The sequence below is a fragment of the Nilaparvata lugens genome, chromosome 8 (genome assembly GCF_014356525.2).
Source record: "Nilaparvata lugens isolate BPH chromosome 8, ASM1435652v1, whole genome shotgun sequence".
Lineage (NCBI taxonomy): Eukaryota > Metazoa > Arthropoda > Insecta > Hemiptera > Delphacidae > Nilaparvata > Nilaparvata lugens.
The window spans coordinates 11,482,650-11,509,859 of record NC_052511.1 but is presented as its reverse complement, the minus strand read 5'-3'; the positions used below and the strand labels follow the sequence as shown (position 1 = coordinate 11,509,859).

General features: G+C 33.2%; 1 protein-coding gene across 1 annotated transcript in view; it reads left to right on the top strand.

Moving 5' to 3' along the window:
• Positions 1 to 27,210, top strand: part of LOC111057593 (homeobox protein abdominal-B) — a 162,795-nt gene that overhangs the window by 27,351 nt on the left and 108,234 nt on the right. Inside the window, exon 3 of the mRNA XM_039433905.1 lies at positions 7,338 to 7,384. The gene's annotated coding sequence lies outside the window, so the exon portion shown is untranslated. The remainder of the gene's footprint in view (positions 1 to 7,337; positions 7,385 to 27,210) is intronic.

Genomic DNA, 27,210 nt, shown 5'->3' with positions numbered 1-27,210 from the left:
TCTTTAGTTACTTAGTTTCCTCCTTCATCTCTTAGTATTTCAACTTGTTCTTCACTTTAGTATTTCACCATGAATATTTCATGAGTAATGAAGTTATTCACTTACTTCTTCTCTCTTCTTTCGGTTAACCTTCTTTTCTTCTCTCTTTTTTCCTTTTAGTAACTTATTTTCCTCTTTCTTCTCAATCTCCATTCTATTCTCCATTACTTTCAAACCCTGAGTATTCCATGGTGCTAAAGTTCTCCTCTTTCCCTCTCTTCGTTTTTATTCCTCGTCCTTTCTCCGTACTTTGAAATATTGAAATAAATAACAAATAAATTGACTTCATCCCAAGAAACAGGTTCTGTCAGGATCCATCCCTCATTCTCCTATCCTATTCCTGTTCTTAATTTTCCCTCTTCTTTTATCTCCAAGTTTCCAACTTTATCTCCTCCTCCATCCTGCTTCTATAATCTCTTCTCATCCGTTCTTGTTCTTCATCCTTGTTTTCTCTCCTTTACTATCCAATACTTCTCTTCTCGCTTGACTCCCACTTCCATCTTTCCATTTCTCATTCTCGGAAAATATGATTCTTCTCCTTCTCTCGGTTCTGTTCCTCTTTATAATAAATGAATTCCACTGTAAAATTTCTTCTCTTCTTTATTTATTCACCAACTCCTCTTTCTTCTCTGTCATCTCCCACTCTTCTCTACATACTTCTTCTTTTAACCTCCTTTCATTTATCATATTTTTGCTCTCCATCCCTGTTTTCTTCTTCCCATCAACTCAATCATCTCTTTCCACTATCTTCTCTTCTCATTTCTCCCTGATCTTCCTTCTCCAGTTGCTCATAGCAAAATGTTATTTTCTTGTTCTTTCCTTGTCTACAAAGCTTTATCTTCTCCTTCTTCCTCTCATCTTGATTTCCATTCATTTGTCACTCCCTCTACACTTGCCTTCTCTCTCATATCTCTCTTCCTGATACATTCATTTCGGCTCTATCCGTTTCATCATCATCATCATCATCATCATCACATCATCATCATCATCATCATCATCATCATCATCATCATCATCATCATCATCATCATCATCATCATCATCATCATCATCTCATCATCATCATCATCATCATCATCATCATCATCACCACCACCATCATCATCATCATCATCATCATCATCATCATCATCACCATCATCATCATCATCATTATCATCATCATCATCATCATCATCATCATCATCATCATCATCATCATCATCATCATCATCTTATTTTTCTTTCTCTTATTCTTCTTCATCTCCTTCTTCTTCCTTTTCTTCTTCTTCTTTTTCTTCTTCTTCTTCTTCTTTTTCTTCTTCTTTCTCTCCTTTCTCTTCTTCTTCTTTTCTTCATCATCACATTCTTATTTTCACATTTCACATTCTCTCTCTCTCTCTCCCCTCTCCACACTTACCTTCTCTTTGTTCTTTTCTCGTTTCTCTCTCTCTCTCTGATACATTCATCACAGCTCTATCCGTTTTATCTCCCGGCCATCAACAATTGATACCGACATCAACAAGAGCAACGAGATGTCTTGTTGGGTCGTAAAGGTCCTGCTATTTTGATGATCTCCTACATCAATGGAAACCCAACTAAATGTTGCCTTCACAGCCCCGTTTAATGGTTTCGCTAATGATTTTTAAAGTGTATGCAGATGGCTTTTAAGAAGTTTTCCGATTAACACTGAAATTAATTTCAAATCCTCAAGTTCAGTCTAGCTTATTTGAAGAAATCGAGTATTATCAATATCGTCAATATCTATGATGTAATTAATAGATGGAATTAAATAGAGAATGCATTTAGACTATTCAAATGCTAATTAATATATAATTATTAATTACCGAAAATCCTAAATAAATGCTGCAAATCACTCCGAAGACCTCTGCTACTGCAGACATTGCCAGTCAGGAATGCTTTTTCAGAAGAAAGCCTGAAAAAGCATTCCAAAAAGCATTCCTGACTGGCAATTGGGAGGTACCGGGTTCGATTCCCGGGCTGGCAACTAATTTTTGGATAGTAGTTCTCATCGAATTCTCCATCAATTAACCCTGCTGTCAATGTCTGCAGTAGCAGAGGTCTTCGGGAATTTGCAGCATTTATTAAGGATCTTCGGTAATTAATAATTATGTAATTAATATGCTATGCTTATGCTTTTTGGTGTGTTGAATAATAGTGTAATGATAATCCTCAATCCATTCAGTTTGATTGTACATCATAATTCTCACTACATAGTTGAGAATGGAAAAGTTGAGACTTTTAATACTATTATTGTTCAATTCATCATTTTTGGTAAGGGATGTTTTTTATTTGAATTGATTCATTGCATTTGTATTGTATAGTTAAAATATTGGTACTTTGTGGAAATAGATTTGAATTTGAATTACATCTGAATCTATTAAGCATGAAGGCAGGCTCTCACATATCGGTATTAGTGTCTGCGTTAGGTTTATCAGAAATATTCTCAACATGAATGTCATGAACCATAGTACTGAAGAATAAGAGTCAAGATTCGATTCAGCAGAAATCATGAGAATGCTAAAAAAAAATAATGAATGTTGAATGGAGTATATTCTCGTGTATTCAAGATTATTAGCTTTTGCAATTTTTATGTAAATTGACAATGTAACATATATCAATGATATATTAGTTCATTACTTTCTCGACCTGAGATGTGATAGGAAAAATCAAGCCTAATTTTTAATAGGTTGATCAATTCGTAGACTTTTGATTGAAAACATTGGGTGTTTGATAGATACATCAAGACAGCCAAGTAGCTGTAATAAACGATAATACAACCATCTTCTTGAGAATTAACTTTTCTGATGGATAGTGATACAATAATTAATTTGGATGAAGTCATGAATTCATCATTTTGAAAGATTAAATTTGCCGGTTAAGTTTTAATCGTGGTTAATTCCACGAGAACCAATCAAAGAAGACTTTTCTGAGAAGACGGCTTCTCTGATAGGTTGTAGTGGAATTAATCACGATTAAAACTTAACCGGCTTTTGTGCAACCGGCACCTTTTCTTTTATTGAAATAAGTAAACTGTTTATGATGGATCAGTAGAGTGAAATAGAATTTTGTTTGCAGAGAACAGGGTGAAACAGGAACAAGTAGAATAAATGTTCGTTTTGAGGGAAAATGGAAGTCTTAAAAATATCACGTTCCCAGACCAAGTAACATATTAAAATATTTTGAACGTTCGTGTTAACGAGATTTCCCCACCCCTCCAACAACTATGAAATAATGTCGACAGAATGTTGGCAGAGAATCGAAGCCTGCGATGGAAGCCATTTTGAATGGACCTGCGTAGAAGAGCGTTCCAACAATATTGAGCCGTGGGGAATTCCATCCATCCCTTCCAAGCTTTACTAAGAAAACATTTGAAGGGTGCCGTGGGGGGGCTCCTTCCTGAAAAGGGGTGGTTGAAGACGAGAGAAAGAGTAGAAGGATGAGAAAAAAGGAAAGGAAGAGAGAAAAACTATAAAAATAGAGGGACCCGTGGAGCTCCCAAAAGTTCCACCCAAAAATAATTTTGAAAAAGTTTCTTCTAAAAACGATCCCCAGCTTCTCTAAAACTCCGCAATCCATGATAATCGGTGATCTTAAATTCATGCAATGTTAATAGGATCACAGAAGGTGCTGCTCAAATATATGATGGCATTAAACGCGAAACGTCCGTAATAAAATATACATTACTACCTTGTTTACTCATAATAAAAAATTGATGTTCTTGTTGAAAATAGCTTGGCTAGTACCCTGTCTCTTGTGCTTCTATTATTACTTCGGAAATTTTATTCGTGCTGCTCAGTAGATATAGTTATCATCAAGAAACAGTTACCACATATTAATAACTCATTATTGTTCCTTGTTACAACTTACATTATATTGAAGGTGAATCGTGTTCAATTGAGAAAATACCTTCAAATTTTACTGAAAATTTATGTTACAGTGAATTGAATAACTTCAATTATTCCAGACAAGCTTCCAATTTCTTTCACGAATTACAGTCGTACAATTACTTTCATGACTGTAAACATAAAGTATACTTTTACAAGTATTGATTACTTGATTCAGAGAGTGATATTGGAAAATATTTTCAAATGAAAATGAACAATCAATCAACTTCGCACAAGGAGTCTCACTAAACTACTCTTAATTTGCTGTAGATGAAATATGGTTCCATTAGAGTAAATATACAAACGTTATATTATATTTGTTGATAGGCTTACAGCACCATCATGAATTTTCATGGAAACTATAGTTTATAATCATTGGAAATAATATTTTGTGATTGAGTTGACAACTTTCTAATGCTTTATACTGTACTACAGGAGTTAAGAAAATGAAACTTGGCAACTCTGTCGTCCTAGCATTCCACTGACTTTACAAAGTGAGAATGAAGAATCTATAGATCTAGTAAACAATTAAAAAATAGTAAGAAATTGGTTCGAAGTTTCGGATAGAATTTTACGTTTTTTCTACTTTTCGTCTTTTCTGACTCACTTGTTTATTATATAAAGTGCGCGTAGTGGTGATTCCAAATCAAATATATTTCAGAATAAAATTGGGACAAGTTGGGGGTAAAATATTTCTACATATTATGTGTTGAATGAAACGCAAGTTGCTCAATGTGGATACATATTTCGTGCTGGCGTTGCATATTTTCAAGCCTGAACATGAAATAGAGCTCAATAGAGATTATAGGAAGTACTAGGCCTTCACCTCATTGAAGACGATCACTTATATTTACTACTCTCTTCAATCACTAATAACTTGTTCTCTCAAAATAATAATTATTTCAATCAATAGCAAACCGGGATTAGCAACTATAAAAGTAAATTATCAATGAACGGCAGAACTAAAAAACTGAGAAATATCTTCTATCGTATCCATGTAACATCTTCAATGATTGATTGAATGAACACATTTTTACTTTGAATTAATGTAAATCGGCTACCTCAAGATTCCTTTAATCGATCATAGTAAAATAAATTATTTAAAAACCTCAAAATATCTTTGCTGTTGATTCAATCAATAGCAAACCGGGATTAGCAACTATAAAAGTGAATTATCAATAAACGGCAGAACTAAAGAACTCTGAAATATCTTCTATCGTATTAATGTAACATTATATTGAATGATCGATTTAATAAACACATTTTATCTTTGAATTGATGTATATCGGATACTTTCTCAAGATACCTTTTTAATCGATCATAGTAGAATAAATTATCAAAGAACCTTAAAATATCTTCAATACTATCCGTGTTACATATCTTGCATGATTGATTGAATAAACACATCCTATCTAAAAATTCATGTGGATCGACTCCCTAAAAATGCCTCTCATCGTATCCGAGTATTATAATATTCATCAAAGCAATACTCTGATTGGATAAACACATTTTATCAATGAATTAATGTGAATTGACAACCTCAAGATGCTTTCAATCGATCATAGGAGAATAAGTTATCTAAGAACCTCAAAATATCTTCAATTGTATCCGTGTAACATATCTTGCATGATTGATTGTATAAACACATTTTATCTTTGAATTAATGTAAATCGACTACCTAAAGATACCTCTAATCGATCATAGAAGAATAAATTATTATCCAAGAACCTTAAAATATCTCCAATCGTAACCGTGTAACATATCTTGAATGATTGATTGAATAAACACATCCTATCCTTAAATTCATGTAGATGAACTCCCTAAAAATTCCTCCCATCGTATCCGAGTAACTTATTATAAATATCTTGTATAATATAGAATAGTCAAACACATCCTACCTTCAAAAGTATGCTGATCGACTCCTTTAGCGTAGAGCAGACTACCCTCATCCAGCTGTCTTGAAAAACTGACTAACAAACTTTTTAAACAAAAATGAAATCCACACCCTCGAGAGGAGACACCCTTTCAATCCTCCACTTTCACTGAATAATAATGAGACGGTGTCCTTGGAAGAAGTTACGTCCGATTTTGTTAACTCTTTTAAAGAAAACAACAAGGGACTCATTATGCAAGGACCTTCGGACTGATGACCTTGTGTGTGAAATAAAATAATCTTTTGTTGTCCCTCTGCCTATTCATCGACTCTTTTCTTTACAATTTGCATAATCAGTGAAATTACAAGGGAAGGTCTTCTAGACTTTGAATAGGCTGGATGTTTTATTTGAATGAGATTTGTTTACGTTTTAGTTGAGACTTATTCATCTATTCTTTCCGTTGAGAGAAAAAACTGGAAGAATGAAGAAAGATCGATAATGTGGAGGTCGTTGTAGTATTCTGGTGGCATGGATGATAGAAATGTACTTGAAAATGTTTTACAAACTTCAAATTTTGCCTCTAAATAGACTGAAGACTGATAAGGTATCATCAATATGATCATACTCATGATGACATTCGAAATACAGGAGAACAAAGCAAACAAAACTATTATCTATCAAAGTATTTCTATGAATCTGATGGAGCTCACAAGGAAGATTAATTCAATGAAATACCTGTCAGAGAAAACGGAACTGAATATTTCTTGGAGTTGCTGGAATGATTGTTAAAAAATACAGGGTCAACAATGAATGGGGAATATGACGAGGAAATAAAAGAAAAAGTATAAAAATGCTTCTACTTCGATATACAGCGAATAGTGCTACAATTCTGTTCATTCATATAAATCAAGTAATTATCATGATTAATTAATTTATTTATTTATTATTTTACAAAGGCGACTTTCTGGAAGTATTTTAAGCCTAGGTGATGATATAATCATATCACCAAAAACAGTATCTGATGGAATATTGCATATATCTTGATAATTAACTCTCTATTACGACCTATTTTCATTTCCATCTTATCCCTAACTGATTAATGGTACTTTTAATTCAAGTAAATCAAGTAGTTATCATGATTAATTATATTACCAAAACAGTACCTAGCATTGCTTGTATCTTGATCATTAACTCTCTATTACGACCTATTTTTTCATCTTATTCCTAACTGATTAATGGTAATTTCAGTGAGTAGTCACACTGTATTTTTATTTCCACAATAAACATTTTCTACCGACGTACATTGTATTGTCGATGATAGCGATGATTCGAGTTCTGTTCTCTATTGAACTTTTCACTTCTTCATTGACTTATCAATTTCATTTTCCAACAAGAAGAGAGGTACAATAGGCTTTCTCCCAAAACTGTCTCATCCCAGTAATTTATACATTACTTGTTCAAATATTCATTGAGCTTGAAATTCACTACTTTCTTATTCACTTAGAAACTTATGATCACTATATAATCTTTTTTCCAGATACTACAACGATGGAATAAGATTGCATCTTTCATAGTCAACAAAAGGTGAGTAACTAAAATTCTCAATCAAATACACTCCTGTTTATTTGAAACTGGATGTATCATCTAGTACTGGAATGCACTTACACAATCTATCACTTGATGACTGTCAATTCTGTATTCTCTGGAACATTTTTATTTAATTTTTGCTAAGCACAAGTATAATTATCATTGTGTTATAATGATGAATGAAATCCTTGGAGATGATAAATATAGGAACATTCACGTGCAAGAATTCATCAATGATATTAGAGAACCATTATAGATTCATCAAAATAATTAATGATGAAATTCACTTGTTAATCTAGTTAAAGTTGTTGGAATGACTTCTCCGCCGGGTCGTTGATACAGCTGATTGTTAATGCATTTAGCAATTTAGCATCTACTAAGGTGCGTACAGATTCACGGGCCGCGAACATGATCAATTCACTTTTAATCAGCTGATTCCAAGATTTTTATATCTATATCTCATACAGTTTCTGTAAAAATACAGATATAGTCAGCTGATTGAAAGTGAATTGCTCATATTCGCGGCGCATATATCTGTACGCACCTTTAGACTATTAAGTAACTACAACTATAACTATTAGCATCTACAAAATAATTAATGATGGAATTCACTAGTTAGTCAAGTTCAAGTTGATAAGGAAACTAGTTGATCATGAAAGTTCATGAAATATATAGCTAAAATTTCAGTTTGAATACCACTTCCCTGTTCAAATACCAGAATATATAATGAAAGCTCATAAAATTCTTAATAGTCTAGTAGATGCTAAATGTATTAACAATCAATGACCCTGATGAAGAAGTCATTCTAAAAGTGCGTACAGATTCACGTGCCGCGAACATGAACAATTCACTTTCAATCAGCTGATTATATCTGTATTTTTACAGAAACGGTAAGATACAGATATAAAAAGCTTGGCATCAGCTGATTAAGAGTGAATTCCTCATGTTCGCGGCGCGTAAATCTGTACGAACCTTTAGAATGACTTCTCTATCCGGGTCGTTGATACAGCTGATTGTTAATTCATTTAGCATCTACTAGACTATCAAGTATTTTATGAACTTTCACGATTATATAGTGGTATTTGAACAGGAAAGTGGTATTTAAACTGAACTTTTAGCTACGTATTTCATGAACTTTCATGGTACAGTAGTATTTGAACTTGAGTGAGTTGAGAGAATGATCCCATCTTCTGGTAGCAGGCTCCAGGGAGCCATTCTTCATGAGAAATTGGACTAAAGCTCATATTGTTAATTGCGGCATCGTATATCATGTACTGTTTTCCAAGGCACAGTTAGCCAGCAATCACTTTAACGCAGTCATAAAAAATCATTGAGTCATTCAAACCCCACTGAATAGGGACATAAAAATTTAACAGCATCAACAAACCAAACACATGGCCGTCTTTAATGGTGTACAGTAGTGGAGAATTGGAATGCTACATCTCCCATTCATCCACTTGTACTTGTAATTCGGGAGGAGGTGATCTTCCATTCATATCAGTCCTCCATTGACAATATTGTTCAAAAGTCTTGGAAAATGGATCATTCATTCGTACTTGTTATTCTCAGTTTCGGAAGGAGGTGGTATTCATCAATCAATCAATCAATCAAGTTTTATTGAACAAAACGAGGTCCCACCAAACCCGAAGGGTTCTCAGTAGGTGCCTATATAAGTATACATAGTAAATCATAGAATCGTACATTACAAAGAAACAAAATTAAAAGATTTGATAAGAGAAAGAGAAAAATTTTTCTGCATGCAAAAGGGAAGTTGGGAAGTAAGAAGAGGATGTAAAGAAAGGATGGTGGTGAGGAAGGTAAACTTATCTAGGAGCTAGAATAATAAAATTTAAGAAAAGAAACTAGATAAACTACTCAAGTAGAAGAAAAATATATGTATATATTTTATTCATATTAGTACTCCATGGAGAGTATTGCTGAAAATCTTGGAAGTTGAATCATCCTCTCTTGTACTTGCTATTCTCAGTTTCGGAAGGAGGCGGTATTTCATTCATATCAGTGCTCCATGGAGAGTATTGTTCCAAAGTCTTGGAAAAGGTTCAAAAGGTTCATTGTTGGAAAAGTCTTGGAGTGTTGGTAGTTGGAAAAGCACTATAGTGATGTAGTATGGAAGCCGATGGAAGCCGATGGAGCATACATTTTGACTGAATTGTTGATGAAATCTATTGTCAAACGTTGTTTTGTCAAGGCTTCTTGAAGTTGTGGGTATTGAAAGGATTGACTTGGAAAAGTGAAGTCTCAAGTTATCAGGGCACTCATACCTGAACTCGAATGAACTGGATCTTCAATAATTTTCAGGGGTTCAGAAGAAAGAATACATATGATCTTATAGTTTGTGTAAAATAAGTTGAGACTTGGCCCTCCATCCCAAGAAATTACAGGGTTGCCAAATCGTGTAAAATTGCAACTTACTCAAATTTCCAATCCAATGTCAGAATTGGATGTAGAATATCATCACCGATATCCTAGTAGTGCTAGAAGAGATCAACTTATTTTACACATCTATAGGAAAAGATCTCTCCAGAAAACTGGAGTGAATCTACAGTAACTATAATAACCATAGCTATATTGTCACTGTATGTGAATCCACATCGCATTACATGTGAGAGAATATTCATAATATAAAAGCTGGAGATCTGTCTCAGTTGCTTATTCTGATAATTTCATTTTTTGAAGATAGTATTCAAGCAATTAACAAGTTGAGCTCAATTCAATAAACATGGTTATGCAAATCTATCAAAAAATTGAAATGAAGAGAGATAGTGTGGTTCAAGTTGAGAATGCAAATTGTTTACTTGTGTCTGAAGTCTCTAGCGGCTTAATAGTGTGGTCATTTTCTACTTTGCTAGGTAATCTAGAATTTCCTGCTTGTATAGAATATGGGATTGCTGAGCAATATATCTTGAATTCTTAAGAAATATCACCAATACATCGAATTCATTCAATTAATTTGTCCAAGTTCTCAAAAAATAAGAAGTATGGCTATTTGGAATTTTCCAAAGCAAAATTCATGGGTGTGGAAAATGGAAGGCGGTTGTGCAGAAGAAGAATTCAAATTCTCAATGGTTACTTGCAATTAATAATATTTGCATATATTATAAGGAATAATAATTAGAACAGTTTTGAGTTTCAGCCTGTGGTATTTTTCTAGAAGTTGTGTAATTCTGAATGAATTGAATAAATAACTTTATAACTGAGTTGTATATTGAATTTTACTATATATACTCACTATGCTGTATAATTTACTTTCTGACAGGACAAAATAAGTAAGTAAATGAAGTGAATGCAGGGGCTACTAAAATTCCATGAGTACAGAATATTATACTAACTTATTCATGCAGTTTTCCTTACCACGTACAATCTGAATTTCCCATAATCTAACGACTGTTGTACCATGTAACATGGAAACTTTTCACGTCCATGGAAATAAGAGCATTAAAGTCTGGTTGGCTTCCTATGCAAACGACGACATGAAAGTTTAAGAATGAATTACGATTCATTAAGCTTTCGTTAGCTTTTTACTAGCCGGAGTTTACACGGGTGCGCTCGTTTCAGGTTGCATTGTGAATTATAAACAACCATAAAGCGAACGTTGCAGTCTTTATTCGCTGGTTTCATGGAATTATATTTTCTGTTCCCGTAATAATAGAAGTAGGTGTTGTAGCCTGATAGAATAGTTAACTCTACTGGATGAAACTGTTACACCAGGCTCGGTCGAGAGATTAAGAGACTTGAACATGGCCAAATCAGGTACGGTTTATAACTGACGGATGCACTGTAATATAAATAATATACCTATTTGATTGGCTATTTGACTACTCGTGAAGGTAGCCATACGTTTGTTTTAAAAATTAATATCCCAAGAATCCTTTCCGCTGGTGAAGTTGAAATGCGTTGAATAAATCAGACATACTGAAATAGAGTTGAAGGCCCAATTTTTTCGAGAATAAATATGCTAGGGGACACAGCCAACAGTCAGATGGGTACCAGTATCTGTGATTCGAAAAATAGATTTCTATCTTGTCCGGGAGAGAGAACACAAATAGCCTCTCCCACTCCCACGCACACGTCGAGAACAAGGCTAGGTAGGTGGAACGTGGAACACAGGGAGTTGGAGTAGTTGGCCTCATCTTCCATATTCAAACAATAAATATTCACTAGAAGAAAAAATGGATTAGAGAGAGAGAGTAAGTTAGAAGAATTGAGGTAATGTCAGAAAGAGAAAAGGAAAGAGAGTGGGAAAGAGTGGTAGAGAGACAAGGTAAGAGGACGATTGAGTGAGATAGATAGAGGTAGAAAAGGATAAAAAGCGAGGAAAAGAGAGAATGAGTGTGGTGAAGAATGGAAGAGAGTGGAAGATGGAGGCAGAAAGAGGGAGATATATGTAGAATAAGGAATAGAGAGGGAATTGGTGTGAAGGAGACTGAGAAAGGAGAAGTCAGAATGAGAGAAAGAGAAAAAGAAGATGATCGAAAAATGAAAAAGGATGAAGAGAGGAAGAGAGGAGAGAGGGGAATAGGATGGAATAAAATAGATTCGCTGCCTTTATTTTTCACCTAGAAGGGCGAAAGAGAGAGGATAAGAGTGGAAGAGAGAGAGAGGAAGAGAGAGGAGGTGAAAAGATGATATACACTCATCCTTTCACCTCCTCTCTCTTCCTCTCATCACAGGATGAGGGTATAAGAGGGAGAGGGAAAGAAGAGGAAAAAGGGGTAGGAAATGACGTGAATAGAGAGAAACAGGGAGCGAGTCAGAGAAACGGGAGAGGAGTGTGAAGATGAGAAAATAAAGAGAGAGGGATAGAATTGAGAAGAGAGGAAGAGTAAGAGCTATTGGGAAGAAAGATCTATGAAGAAAATGAAATAAGAAGGAGAAGATTGGAGAGGGAAGCATATTGAAGATTCAGAAGAGAATGTGATGGTTATTATGGAAATAATATTCTAGTGTACACTTGTGGAACAGACTTGATCATTACGTTTTCCATAATCACATTTTCAAATGTCTAGACCGAGCTTGCTGGAACCAGTCATTATTTCACAAAACATATCATTAAAATTCCTAAAATTTTGACTCAAGATGATGTAGTATCTTATTATCTTTCTCTTATTTGTGGAACTGAATCGATGGATCAGTGTTGTATCAACAATGTAGTGACTCACCTTCTACTTGAGTAGAGTTACAACCTCCTTCTACTATTTTAATTTCATTCTCATCAACTAAAAGAAAAAAGGTATCATAACAGAGCTTTCAAGCAATCTATTGGACAATCAATAGCTTGAATAGAATCACAGATTTTTAGGTAGGTGGTTCCGTACGAATTTATTACCTGAATCATCGGCTTCTTTGTATATTATCAACTAATAGCGTTTACGAGTTTGTGTTTCTTGGATAGTTCAAATTTTCTCAAATAACTCAATATTATTCGTTAAAAATGGTAATTGAGTGGAATATTTCTGAATAATTCAAGCTATCTAAATTCGAAATTTATAGTTTAAGGTTTATTTTGGACCAAAATTTTATAAAAATTGTACACGTGAAATTCTAACCTTATCTTGGACTTTGTCACCAATAAATTTGAAAGAAAAATAGCAAAGGACTACATTATTATTTTATCTTTCAATGTTATTACATCAGTGTCATTTGCATTGTAAATAAATGAATAAATAAATAATATTAGAGTTTATATCAATATTGTGATAAATTCATTGAGAAATATGGTGTAGAGATGATTTCTCGAGTTAATGAGTCATTACTCAATAATTCTTGATACATGAGTCATTACATTACATAATTTCTTGATACATGAGTCATTACATTACATATTCAATCATATTATTCATTATGCTGCCAGAGTGTGGCAGCACTGTTAAAAAAGTCAGCTGGGCATCGAGGAGTTGTCTTGTCTTGGAATGATTTATACTCCCCAATAAAGATGCCTACTTTTAAATTCATGCAAGTTTTCATATTTATCTCATTTCCATGTAGCATAAGTTATAGCAAACTGGATAACTATCATATGAAAAACTTTCATCATTGTATTCGAATCGATCGCCTACTCCAACCTGATCACATATTCAACAGAGTATAAAGGTGCGTACAGACTTCGTTCTGCTCCACAATCGAACGTCACTCGAGCAGATCGGTTGATATACGCGTATATCTGTACGCACCTTGAGAGAGACGATGAGATAGAGCGACTGATTGAGAATCGACAGACTGGATATAGGTGGATTTGATTAAAATTATCAGTTCAAGAACTGAAAGTGCTTGTAGTTGAGCTGCTGGTCGAATTATGATATTCAAGGTGCATTCTTTTGAGATGAGCCCCACATAAAATGTCAGAATGTATACAATTACACATAGGTGACCCACGAATAGCCTATTTTGATTGGCTATTTGGCTACTCGTGAAGGTAGCCATACGTTTGTTTTAAAAATTAATATCCCAAGAATCCTTTCTGCTGGTGAAGTTGAAATGCGTTGAATAAATCAGACATACTGAAATAGAGTTGAAGGCCCAATTTTTTTGAGAATAAATATGCTAGGGGACACAGCCAACAGTCAGATGGGTCCCAGTATCTGTGATTCGAAAAATAGATTTCTATCTTGTCCGGGAGAGAGAACACAAATAGCCTCTCCCACTCCCACGCACACGTCGAGAACAAGGCTAGGTAGGTGGAACACAGGGAGTTGTAGTAGTTGGCCTCATCTTCCATGTTCAAACAATAAATTTTCACTAGAAGAAAAAATGGATTCGAGAGAGAGAGTTATGAAGTTAGAAGGATTGAGGTAATGTCAGAAAGAGAAAAGGAAGGAGAGTAGGAAAGAGTGGTAGAGAGACGAGGTAAGAGGATGATTGAGTGAGATAGATAGAGGTAGAAAAGGATAAAAAGCGAGGCAAAGAGAGAATGAGTGAGGAGAAGAATGGAAGAGAGTGGAAGATGGAGGCAGAAAGAGGGAGAGATATGTAGAATAAGGAATAGAGAGGGAATTGGTGTGAAGGAGACAGAGAAAGATAGAGGAGAAGTTAGAATGAGAGAAAGAGAAAAAGAAGATGATCGGAAAATGAAAAAGGATGAAGAGAGGAAGAGAGAAGAGAGGAATAGAATAGAATAAAATAGATTCGCTGCCTTTATTTTCACCTAGAAGGGCGAAAGAGAGAGGATAAGAGTGGAAGAGAGAGAGAGGAAGAGAGAGGAGGTGAAAAGATGATATACACTCATCCTTTCACCTCCTCTCTCTTCCTCTCATCACAGGATGAGGGTATAAGAGGGAGAGGAAAGAAGAGGAAAAAGGGGTAGGAAATGACGTGAATAGAGAGAAACAGGGAGCGAGTCAGAGAAACGGGAGAGGAGTGTGAAGATGAGAAAATAAAGAGAGAGGGATAGAATTGAGAAGAGAGGAAGAGTAAGAGCTATTGGGAAAAGAGATCTATGAAGAAAATGAAATAAGAAGGAGAAGATTGGAGAGGGAAGCATATTGAAGATTCAGAAGAGAGTGAGATGAGTTGAGTTAGAGGGAGAAGAATTAAGAATATTTTAGAGAGACTGAGAAAAGAGTCAGTGAGGAAGGATGGAACAGAGAACAGAATAGTGACGAATATTGCTAACAGTATGTAGAGAAAAGAGATCCAGTAGGCAATACATTTCATCTATGAAGAGAAGTGAAATTTTAAAGAAGAGAGAAAATAAGAATTTGGACAAGAAAGGGTGAGAGAAGAAGATTATGACTGGAAGGAAAGGAAGAGGGAAGTGGAAAGAAGTACATAGAAAGAGAAAGACAGATACAGAAATTAGTGAAGGAGTGGAGTTTGAAACAGAATTAGTTTTTACCACATCCAAAAGATACGGTTTGTTTGAATGAAGTATAATTTGGAGCGGTTAACAAGAGTTGACCATCATTCAAGAGCTGAATAATAAAATAATCTAAGGTCAAGTATTGTGAGAAAATGGCTGTTTTACATAACAACCACTTCATCTATTCAACCAACAACCCTTAACTATTCAGCTAGGAAGAACATTTTTTTCTATCAATAAAAGTGAAAGCATCCTCATTGTTACGCTGATTTTCCCTCAGGTTCCAGTCAAAATATTTGTCTTCCAAGTAGAATAGGGTTGTTTCCACTTATTCAAATTAGTTCACAATGATATTGGAAAGGGGTGCTAATGGATCACTTTCTGTTTTCAAGGTTTTTAGGGGTGAGGTTCAGGATTTTTTGTGTCTGAATTCGAATTTTTTTTTGTCTGTATCCAGTCACGTAGCTTAGTTACAGAATCAAGCCCTGCACACACACATAGATTTTTGTCGTACGATATTTGGCCGTCATTATGAATTCTATCAGATTAAACGGAACTTGTCAAACATCATCTGTTTAATCTAATAGAATTCATAAGGGACTGCAAAATATTGTACAAACAAGAATCGATGTGTGTATAGCTAAGTAGTATATAGCACTCAAATAATTTTTAGAATGAGTCGCAGCTTATTATGTACCAGAACTCTGTTGACCTGACGTAATATAACTCAAAGTTTAGAATAATATGAGTTTTTACAAGATTCTCCAAACTCATTCTCCAAACTTATTCTCGTTAGCTTAAGAGTTTTGCAGACCTTTGAGTCCTTTGCAGAATATTTAAAAAGTATTAAAATTTGCATCGGAATACAAAATTTGTATTCTGATAGCGTTGATACAATTACACTAATAATATTGTACAAACTTTGTTCGGAAAATGATCTCCAGTCTTTCAGCAATATTATTTAACGTTATAATCCAAATCCAGGTTGAGATACTCAATTATACGACTAGTAATCTGATAGAGAACGGGTAATTCACAAAAAAAATATAAATTTAATTATCACAAAAAATAAACTTCAACCTATAATTATTTTATTCATTTATTTATTTATTCGTGGATAGAATCACAAATCATATAAATATGATTAGGAAAGAACAACAGGCTTCTTCCAAATCTATTCCATTCCCAAATTTTGATAAATTAATAAAATGTCCAAAAATAGGTTATGTTTCTACTGTAAAACGTTCAAGTTCAATTTTTTCTTGTGCGTAGACGACGTGGAATTTCGTATAACTTATCAAATTATACGTGGAATTTCGTATAACTTATCAAATTATACGTGGAATTTCGAGCCACGTATATCATGGATATTTCCCATTCAATCAATTTGTTTATTTCAAAGTACAAGAATCTCGAATTGAGACTCCGCTCATTCATATTATAGTCTACAGTATATTGATTCTAAAATTAGAAAAAAATTGTGATGGAACATAAAATTTTATTGGGTGTGCAACATAAAAATAATAGCCCATTAAGATAACTCAATTATCTATAATTTTAATTGATTGGAATGAATTATACATGTAAACATTGTGTAATAGAAATCAATTAGACCAATATTGCGTGGTTTAATTGATTCATCGACTAATTAAAAAATTTAAGAGATGACAATTAATTTGGGAGGACAACAAGATAATTTGACGAGTGGACATGATGTTCCAAATTTGTTTGTGATAAGGATTTGACGAAACATGAAAATTTTATCTTGGGCACGTGAACTCTCTAGCACGATGACCATTTTATTGTCATTTGTAAATTTCCACAAAAATTTAAGAATTTGTTCTACGATTACTATTATTAACCAGCATTGGCTCTTCTATAGTGATGTCCACGTTATAATGACAGTATTTGATTAACTTTGGTGTTGCTACCCTCGTCTATCATTCCACAAAGCAGGTAGTACTATCCTTTTCTAGCTCCAAAACGATGCCAATTATGTTTTTGACTATGTAGATATATAATTAATTGAGGCAGAGAATAGGCAACGTTATTCTCCTATCTTTATCCACTGTCATTATAATGTGGACCTCACTTTGGATATTAATTGCTCAGTCTTCTATTCAAAATTCTCAAAATATTTAAATTCATTCCCTAAGAAATGAACTCGATGGGGAAGTTTCAAGTCCATTGAAGATTGCGTGAACATTGGTGCATTCAGTTCTAGCTCTTATTCTGACACACAACTGTACTGAAAACTGTACTAGAATTATCAATTACAGTATTAAATGAAGAGCTATCTCAATTTGGGAGAGGAATAGCACAAGGTTACCTTATTTCAACTCTCCCTATAATTTTGATAATGTACTTATTGTATAAATGAATGAATAAAAAGATCACGATTTCCACGATCATTGAAGGTGATAAATAGGCTAATAATCAATCAGTAAAAGATTCGTTCAGTGGCAAGGTTCATTATACTGTACAGTGGTTTCTTAATCCATGAATAATTAACAGAATCAGTTGAATATCATCTATTCAAAAAAAAAAAAAAAACAAACAATAATTTATTTATACATTCTCGATACCCATAAGCTAAAGAAAACTGTTGAGAAAATATAGGATAAATCATAGTTCTAATTTCATGCTTTGAGGTTGTGAGTTTTAATATGGATTGCAAGGGTGAACCTAGACACTATTAGTTTTAGAAGTAGTTTTAGAAGACACCAGTAACGTATACTTCTTTGTTATTTAAAACACGGAATCGCTAATTGCAGAAAGGGAACATGTCCAACTTTTTCAAAAATTGTTTTTTTTCAAAAAATCAACTATTTAATGTAAGATACATCGTTACTGTAGGAAGGATACATGTCCAACTGAAAGCATTGTAATGACGACGTTTTGAATATATCGTTTACTACAGGTTTAGATTCAGGTTTAAATAAGTTTTTTGTCTCTCCTCCTGTAAAATTATGAAAACTGGACATGTTGCCTTTCTGCAATTAGCGATTCCTGTCATGTACATTGTCTTGTACTGAGTAGAGTAGTATCCTGTTCTTATTATTCACAACTTTATACGTTAAACCGTGTATGCTTGTCAGTTTATACGTCTGTTATGATGAGTATCTTTTCAAACTCCAAATTTATTTCTTTCTACATAAAATGTAACAAGAAAACGAAACCAGTGATAATATTCTGAAACTCGGCAATTCTGTAACCATTTTAGTCTCCTCTGAATCTACCTAAACACCAGCATGCCATTGGCTAATATGCTAAGGAGTGGACAACTAAGAAGTAACTCCATTTTGGATTCTTGGCATGATAATTTATTACAAAAAGCAGTTTTGAGGCAAAGATATTTATTCGATGCTCGCATGCTTTGGGTCGTAAAACGCCGAGACGTCGAGGAGTGGAAGAATTCATCTACAAAGCAAGTATTTCTCAGGTGATATGGTCGAAATATCTCACAAGCTCGCTGGTATTAGGATAACGCAGTCTCTTATTGAAGAAATTTATTGCTTTCAAATGGAAGATGGAATCCTTTTGCTGGATGTGTGTTCCAGCATTCCAAACGTTTATTTTACTGCTTTGAGTATGCAGAAACAGATGGACTTGATTTACCTGTGTCTGAATACATAACTCTTGATATTTTGTTGAGAAATATTGTTCAAATGTTTCGGAATATTTGAAAAAACATTGGTTTTTGTTCAGGGTATAGCTTGTTGTCTGACAGTAGTGACCGATGCCCACATAATGAAATTGAGTGGTAACTTCCCAAACATTGTCAACTAATAAAACTATTATGAAACTTATGCTTATGTATAGGATCTGATAGACGAGTACACTGCTGATTGGAATTTTTTATTTATTTATCTATATCTTCCACAAAAAAACACTGATTGGGAGAGAAAAACTAAGGATACTCCTTCTACTATTTCTCTCTCAAATTTAGATAGGTAACATTTTAAAAGTCCAAAATAGGGTTATGATCTCACCTTACTAAAATTTAGTCCGTTTCCACTCGAAACAACTCAAAATTAAACTAATTCAATCTCTCATTATGCTGACAAATAAGCCTCATGCTCTTTTCCACCAAGCTCGGTCAAGACATCTGAACATGGTCAAATCAGGTACTGTTTTGAACGAGTGCATGGAAACACGATTCCCATGGCGATAGTTACTATTAATAATTCCATTACACACTTGTTAATCGTACCCGGCATGAAAAAGTTCAAATGTCACCGAGCTCGGTGATTGGTGAAACCGATCACCAATCTCAGCAAAATCATCTTCACATTCAGCTATGATCAATCAATGTCTAGATAACCAAGCCCCAAGGATATCAGAGGTTTCTTGAATAGTTATATGGGAGTTATTCAAATTATCATATTTGATGTGAAATATTGAACCCATTGCAATTAAATATTGATATTTGAAATCATAAGATAAGGTAGCATACTAATCAGAAAACAAGAGACCATGAATTTAAAATAGTATAGAATGAACCCTCGATTGATAACTAGTAAGAGTACCTTGAATTAAAAGTGATAACTATTTATTTATTTATCACATTGTGTACAAATACTTAACATGAGAAAAGGCACAACAGGCTCATGCCCAAAACTGTCCCATTTCCAATTGATAAATTATATACTGTACAAATCAAAATATTGGTTATGTCACTTTCACTTTTGAAAATACAATTTACGCTCTTCAATACTCAGATAAACGAGCAAATTCTAAATACTATTAGAGTCTGGAATCAAATCTATTATCATTTCACAACTATTCATACTGATAGAATACTTGACTCTGGTTAAAAATCTATCGATTTATCCTATTTTATAAATCAGTATTCCTCACTGTACCAATAATAATTTGATTATCGGATGAGTATGTAACTCTTCTCTTCGAGCTCTCACGATGATTCGTTGGAAGAATCCACTAATCTCATAAGAATATGAGTCTAACACAGGCAACATCCTGAGTATATATTCTTGACTAATTGAAAAAAAAATTCCAATGCTTTTTGATCCCAATATGATTCAATGATTGCATGACAATCTTTAAATGCATGGCAATGAGTTGAACTAATTATGCTAAATAACTCAGAATGTTTAATTATGTGAAATTAAAATATTATAGAATGTATAGATTTGGTTCTGGCTACACGTTTTTATTCATCAATATCATAATTTATTTTTCTGTACTAGATAAGCTATTCAACTATAACACTAACCTGGGATGATATCATGTTTGGGATGAGATGTGCAATAAATAATATCAAGGCTGTCTCTGCTTGTGAATGAATGAGTGTGGAGGTACAGTATAAGCAATACAAATTAGGTTCCAACCACTGTATGAATTCCAAGGTTATAAACTCATGTAAACTCTTTGTAAATCTTGGAAGAAAATCGCTCAGCTTCACCTCATCTTTCTTTAGAGAACATAATTCCATGCAGTGGATTCACATGACATTGAATCAATACTAAGTAGGCCTCCACTTTGAAAAAATTATCGAAAATTATTTTCACATCTGCAAACCTCAAATCCATGTCATGGTCATTGAATAATTATTTCTGCTAGTATACGTTGTTACAGAACCTTGTGTTTACCTCATAATTCTGAACAACAGTGGAGTAGCTGCCATCTGCCCTAAATAATAATAATAGTATCTTACACATTCACTATGAACACAATAGATTATTCTCATATTATTAGTTAGATGCTGTTCTCTATGGGCTACTGAGCCTATTATCATGAAGAAACTGTATCATATAGGAATAATATATGACTAAATTAGCTGTGATTCTATGCTAGTACCGTGTAGTGAACCGGGAAAATTTATCTGTCAGTGAATGTTTGACAATCATTTTGAGATCTCACTCTGTAGCTCATATTGCAACATGAATTATCACTAGTAGTTCTGTGAATAGTAGACCTCACGCTCAGTAAGTTACATTGAACTGTTGTTATGTTTTCTCAAAAATTAATAAATAATTTTTGAATTTAAAATGTATAGAAAAAATCCTAAATAAACATAGATCTTTCTGTCCTATCGTATCGTGACGTGTCGTTCCGGAATGTGAGTGTGAGCGCTGTTATCAGGTCTGGCTGCAACTGTCTACAACGTTGATGGAAAGATACATTTTCAAGATGTTCGATGTTTTTGAACGGGTAGTATTATAGTCCACTGGACAGCTCATTTATGATGAATAATTCTAAAGTCTGATTTTTACGGTAATATTGGCGTTCAAATGAGACTCCTTTTCCTTTTGTATTATCCTTAAAATGCAAAATTTCAAAAAAACCGTATGTATACGTCGACGCAAAATTCAAAAAGGAACATAACTGTCAAATTTCATGGAAATCAATTGCTGCGTTCTGCTGTAAATGCGGAACATAACTATCTATAAACAAAAATATAAACATAAAGAGAAATGCAAAACCGCCGACTTGAATCTTAGACCTCACTTCGCTCGGTCAATTACTACGTATACAATAAATATCAAAATCATAGTTAAGATAAAGATAACTACAATTTGGGGATAGGAATTGTGGAGGATATAGATGAAAACTGGATAATTTGAAAATATTGTTTGAAAAAAGCAGCGGTTGAAGGAATTTTGACTTGTTTCGTGAGTTCTCCGATAGGTTGCATGATTTCCTTAGGCTGAACTTGGCGCCAAGGAAGACAGAAATTTGAATCTGACACGAATGGTTTGATTTGTGGATAGATTAGATCAAAACCTTGGAGGGAAGAAGAGATATATGCATATTCTAGTTTGAAGAATCATAACTTAATAATGAAAAAGTATGATCACTCACCTCACTTGTTTGAACCGGGAAAGTGTGTTTTGAAGGATGGATAATTTGAAAATTATCGGCTTCTAGAGTGAATTTCTCAAGCAGACTTTAGTGACTACAGTGATTTTTCCAAGCAGACTATAAGAATGTAATGCGAGCTTGTAAATGTGAGTAATAATTATTGGAAGAGAGTGAATTATAGAGTCATTATAATTATTATAGAGTAATTATAATTCACTTGTTAAACTGGAGTGAATTTTTCAAGCATACTATTAGATGTAATGCGAGCTTGTAAATGTGAGTAATAATTGGAAGATTCTGAATATAATACTAGTAACAAGTGAAACTGATCATTGATCGGTAAAATGGTTAAGATTCTCGAATAAGGATAAATTTATTATTATGTTCGTATCAGATTTTGAGCAATCATACCTCATAAAGCTTCTATGGGAACTTTGATTCAATGAAATAGACTTGATGATATGGATAGAACGTTGGTTGCTCTGAATGAATTCATTCACTTATTTATTTGATTTCATCTTAAAAGATGGAGAGGAAATTCTCGGGGGAGACTCATGTGCAAAACTCAAATACTCATGTCCAATTTATACAAAAGTTAAATCAATTTTCATCATCCATTAGTTGTGTCACCAATTCCCCAATATTTTTCTTCAGAAGATGTTGATTATTTTCCATATAAATATATTGGTCTATCTCATTAAACAAACCGTATAAGATCTTAATCTATATGATGAACTCTAACATTCTTTCCAGTCTAATTTAGAAATTAATCAATCAGAATCAATTTTTAAACTGATGGTATGGCGATTTGACGAGATCTTGTTTCATTTTAGTACTTGTCCTGTTCAATCAGAATGAATTGACTAATGGTATGGAGATTTAGCGAGATCTTGTTTCATTTTAGTACTTGTCCTGTTTTGAAAAATTGAGAAATATCAACATCACAAAAGTTCTGTCCCATTAAAACTTTTATTTACTGTAACCAGAGATAATATAAATATTCCTTACTTTATGCTGTAAACATATTATGCTGAATAACATAATACTTGTATCACAGTACGATACTCGTCTTTGATTGCATCAAACAATTAAAATGACGACCAATTTATTACTCATAGTTTGCTGTTTATACTCCATATATTAAATCAAGGATGTATTATAAGAATGAGTATCAACAGAAAACGTATTTGAAGGTTTTGCAAAGTTGAAATTTGTCATACTTGCTGGAATTGTTGGAAATTACATTCATATGGCTAAAACACGGAGATTCAGTTACTAATGCTAAAATTATTGATTCTTCTGAATGATGATGGTACTCATTCTCACAAATTAAAATATACTTCGTCAGAAGATGAATTTATATTCACCTATTTCAACAGATAACACTAGTTTTCTTTCATTCAAGATTCCAAAACTCAAACTCATCAATAAAAATATATTCAGTCTGTTTTGAGTCCCTAAATATATCCTTACATGCAGTAAGGATACAGGATTAGGATTTATCCTAAGGATACAGGATGAGGATTGTAGGGTTTATCTTATAATGATTATAATAAAAGACGTTTGTTAGTGGATTAGAATAAGCTCAGTAGCTTGTCAATTTTTATGATGTCTGTATCTGCAATGATCCAATTGTCAATAATCAATACTCAATCAATACTCTGATGGGTAAAACCCAGCTTCCAACTTGTTTTTCGTAGAATAATAATAATAATAATAATAATAATAATAATAATAATAATAATAATTTTTCTGATTGCTCATGAATTGCAACCAGAGGAATTTATTGACAAAGCATAATTATATACATAATTATTATAATATACATACAAAAGTTGCTAATAATACACTTAGTCCTAATATTATGATATCCCACTATAATAATATGTGTCCGGGTGATCATAAAATGCCCGGAGATGAAGAATGAAAATTTAATATTCATTATTGAGTCAGAATTCATTTATTACAACATACAGAACTAAAATTGTCATTATTGAAAACATATTTTAGAAAATAATGTACTAATTTCTGATGTGCCAGTAGCTGGTATTTCAACTCGTAGTATTTTCATTAGCTTAAACAGCTATTTACATCACATAAAAAATGAATAACAAATTCCCACTCTATTACAAATTTATTATACTATGAAATGATGACAATAATAGAGAAAACCCTTGAATTAGTTTTCATGAAACTAACTGTGTTGCTGTGAAGGTGATATTATGGTACATATACATATTGAATAGGACTCACTTGATCTTATCAAAACCACTAATTTGGAAACAATCTGAAATACTAGCTCCAATTGTTGACCATTCATCAATCTCTCCAGTCAACTGAACGCTTGAACATCGAGGAGCATAAAACAGTTTTCAAGCAGAAATTGAGCTCTACTGTCATTGGCTGAGAATAGACAACCCAAGATTTCAGAATAAGGTCATTGACTTGTCTCGGCCAATCACAGTAGAGCTCAACTTTCATTGGTAAACAGCTAATGGCCAATCGGATGACTTCATATAATGTACTTCTGTACTATATATTCTGCTGCTAGATGTTCAAGCTTTTAGTTTACTAGAGATTTAAAGAAGATAAGTGAACGAGACTAATATCTACATTATAGATTGGTCATTCAGACAATATCAAGTCGTTCTCATTCAATTTTTTCACTAAATTTCACTGCAATGGATTTCTATCTCAATAGAAGATTCAGAGTCACTTTTCACTTATAGCATAGAAGAAACGAAAACTATATTTTTGTTCATCTCTGCTTATAGTGACCTCTATCAAATATATTTGAGAATTGAAGCTCTAAGAACGGTTTAAACTTGGAACAACACTCACTCTTCTCTTTTGAGCTACTGAAGTTATTGGAACACTAGAAGTTATCAAGTATTCTATTTACAATTAAATTTATTTGTAATTTATTGAATAAATGAATTAATAAATAAACAATTCAATAATTTATTCACAATTGAAACACAATAGAACTTATCAAATTTTTTACAGTTGAAAATGTTTCTCAAAGAGTTGAAGCTGGTTTTTTTTGTGATAAACTACAGATTGTGATTTGGTGTACAAAATTGGATTCGACCATGTATAATATTTGGACAATTTGGAACTAAATTAGGAAATTAAAAAAGTTTTGGACAATAGCCTGTTTTTTCTTCTCCGATCATTGTATTGTTTGTGCTAACCTAATGTTTAAATAAATACCAAAAGGGTACTTGATAATATTTATTATCTTTCAATAACTCATGTCCAGTTTGGTTTGGTTGCAAATATACCAATATGAATAATTCCTGTGTACCGTACAAGTCTAATAAATGTGGAAAAATAAGATTGTGTCTCTTCAAATTATGATTTCCTGTGTTTGGTTGCTACGTAAACATAACCATTGATAATATTTATTATCTTTCAAAAACTTATGTCCAGTTTGGTTCGGTTGCAAAGATACTAATATGAATTCCTGTGCACAAGTCTAATAAATGTGAATGTGACAAAAATAAAATTGTGTTTCATAAATAATTATGATTTCCTATGTTTGTTTGCTACGTAAACATAACTAATCCCAGGTTAGATTGAAACCGTTTTCAACAATCAATATGAAGACCGCTTCTAGCTTACAGGTATTTTTTAACTGATGGTCATACCATATAAGTCATGTAGGAGATGCAAAACTGAGTGCCGGTTGTACTAAAGCCGGTTAAATTTAAATCGTCATTTATTCCACGAGAACCAATCAGAGAAGCCGTCTTATAAAAAAGGTCTTCCTGATTGGTTCTCGTAAAATTAATCACGGTTAAAATTTAAACGGATTTGTGCAACCGGCACTGAGTTTTGTTCTGAACATTTTCGTTACATGTGTCTCTTGATGAGATTAATAAACGCTGGTGATTGATAAATTGTGAATTTTAATGTTCAATGGTTGTTATAATATAAGTTTATCAATATTCAAGTGGGAAATGAAATCAAATCATATCAAATACGCTTTACACGGTCCATAAGAATGATATAAATATAGTACACATTGGATGATGTCATACAAAATATCATCCATATGCAATTGAAAATTATGTACAATTTCCAAAAGAACAGTTAATTTCCAAATAAATTTGAATGGATTCGAATCTACTCGATTCATACAGCTGTAATTGGACATGAAACAATATACAATATTGAGAGTTCTCAAAGAACCAAAAGAATAAAGAAAACATATATTTTCTAAGAACCAGATTGTTCAAGAATTGAGTGTTTGTTCTGATTATTCAAATACTGGAATCCTCTCCTTAGATTTCAGGACACTATTTAAAGGAGTCTTGCTTATTGTTCCACTCATTACTAACATGAAGTTTTAAATACGATAGTGAAGTTCAACATTCATTGATTGCTTCTTTCAGTGAAGTGTGTATTCTCATTTACAACTGTGCAGCACACTGACTCAGTGATTCATTAATTCCCTTATTTATTTCCCTTATTTATTCCCTCATTTATTAATTCCCTCATGACGCATCTATACTGCTGAAACTTACAAATAAAAGGGAATTGATCTTTTATAAGGAACAAGATTACTATACAAACTAAAATACGTGGCTCCTGAAAAATGTGAGTGTAGAAACATGATATAGTGATTATTCAGCATCTCTATTGTCATCTCAAGGCCCTCCAATGGTTTTTGTTTGTTGTTTGATGATTTGGTATTTTCGCTCATGTCTTCAATGATCAGGCTCCATCAACGAGGTTTCATTCAGATCTGAAAACAGATTCATCGGATTATCACTAAAATATGAACTCCACAAACAGATAGTATTAAGGTGCGTACAGATTTACGCGCCGCGAACATGAGCAATTCACTTTTAATCAGCTGATGCCAAGCTTTTTATATCTGTATCTTACCGTTTCTGTAAAAATACAGATATAGTCAGCTGATTAAAATTGAATTGCTCATGTTCGCGGCGCGTATATCTGTACGCACCTTTTAATCCTTAGCATAAATCATAATCATTATACAATCTATACTATCAGCCATCACCAGATAGACGTCAAGATTATAAAAAGTGAGCTCCAATTCCAATGGATGATTGAATTACGAAATTAATGTAATTTTCTTGCTATAAAACATAAATGTTATAGCAACGTCAAATTTACAATAATTTTCAAAATTTACAAAATATTATCAAGTCAA